Here is a 1,495-nt window from a genome sequence, read left to right on the forward strand (position 1 = left end):
TTGCTTCTTTGTTCAGGTGTGAATTGATCTAGATGGCCTCTGAGATTCTTTACAACTATGAAACTCCATGATTTTGACGATCTTATATTCTTGAGAGATAGGGTATGTGCATATCATTATCCTCCTTCAAAAGAACTGGACACTGGATCTTGAGTGATAAAGGGTTCTGTCTAAAGTCATGTGGGTAGGAAGTAGGAGAGCTGCAATTTAACCCTTATTTCAGGGCTCTTTTCCCCCAAATTATGTTAGTGACATGAAGAAACACCAGCCAAACAAATGGAAGGGAAAATGATGATGACTTAAGTCTGATTTTTTTATTCTAGGACAGCATTTGTGAATGTCTAAAGATGTACTTTTTCTGTAATACTTGTAGAAACAGAATTCAAAAGAGCCTTGTATAGACATAAAACTTTAAGGCTGGCAGAACCTGGAGAGACAATCTAGTCTACCACACCCAATTTACAGGTGAGGAACCTGAGGTTCAAAGAGGAAAAGGGATTTCCCCAAAGTCACACAGATATTAGAGGCAGAAATGGGGCTAGAACCTAAGTCTTAAATTTTAATCCAATATTCTTTCCAAAATGCTGGCCTAGATATGACCTCCCCCCCCCCCAGCCCCCCTGCTGGCCCAAGATGTCTGGAGATGCAATAACTATAGGGGAAAGTAGCAATGAAAATGTATGTTGAGTCCCATATTTAAACAGGATAATTTTCATATTTAATTAATTAATATAACTCAAAAAAATAGTCACAGATTTTCCCTGTCATCTCATAAAGCTTGTAAGAAAAAGCTCAGGCCTTTTCAACCACATTAAATTATGACCAAATTAATTGGATTATTTCTCATTTTCAACAAAAACCACAACTTGCCTTCATTTCAGGCTTATCAAATACATTTATAGACAGGATTTGTCAGGATCAATCACTAATGCAGAACAGCAAGAAAAGCAAATGTAAAAAATAGTCGTAAGATAAGAATTATTATAAGTTAATGGCGGTCTTTTCCCAAAACAGACCATACATGTCTTAATCTCTTGACTTGACAGGTAGGGCACATTTCAGGTAAAGCTTTGACAAACTGAGGAACATCCATAGAAGAGGGACTGATTGGTGAGAATGGCATTGGTTGAAGGAATTGAGGTTATTTAATCGTGGAGAAGACAAGGGTGGGGGGTGAGTAAGGGGTAAATTGAAAGTTGATAGTCTTCAAAACACTGTCTTGAATAAGAGAGATCAGACTTGTTTAGCTTTAACCGGTAGAACTAGCATGATTAGCTTTAAACAGTAGAACTAGCAACAATGAGTGGTGGTTATAGGGGCAGAGTTAAGCACATTGTAACAGGAAAAAGGAAGACTGGAAGGAAAGAAGGAAAGGAGAGGAATAAAGAGAGGGAAGGAAGGATAGAGGGAGAAGGGGAAGGAGCATAGAAGGCAGGAAGGAAAGAGGGAGGAAGGAAGGAAGGAAGGAAGGAAGGAAGGAAGGAAGGAAGGAAGG

The sequence above is a fragment of the Petaurus breviceps genome, unplaced genomic scaffold, assembly GCF_028583685.1.
Source record: "Petaurus breviceps papuanus isolate PSGF00001 unplaced genomic scaffold, PetGlider_PUasm1.0 90823, whole genome shotgun sequence".
NCBI lineage: Eukaryota > Metazoa > Chordata > Mammalia > Diprotodontia > Petauridae > Petaurus > Petaurus breviceps.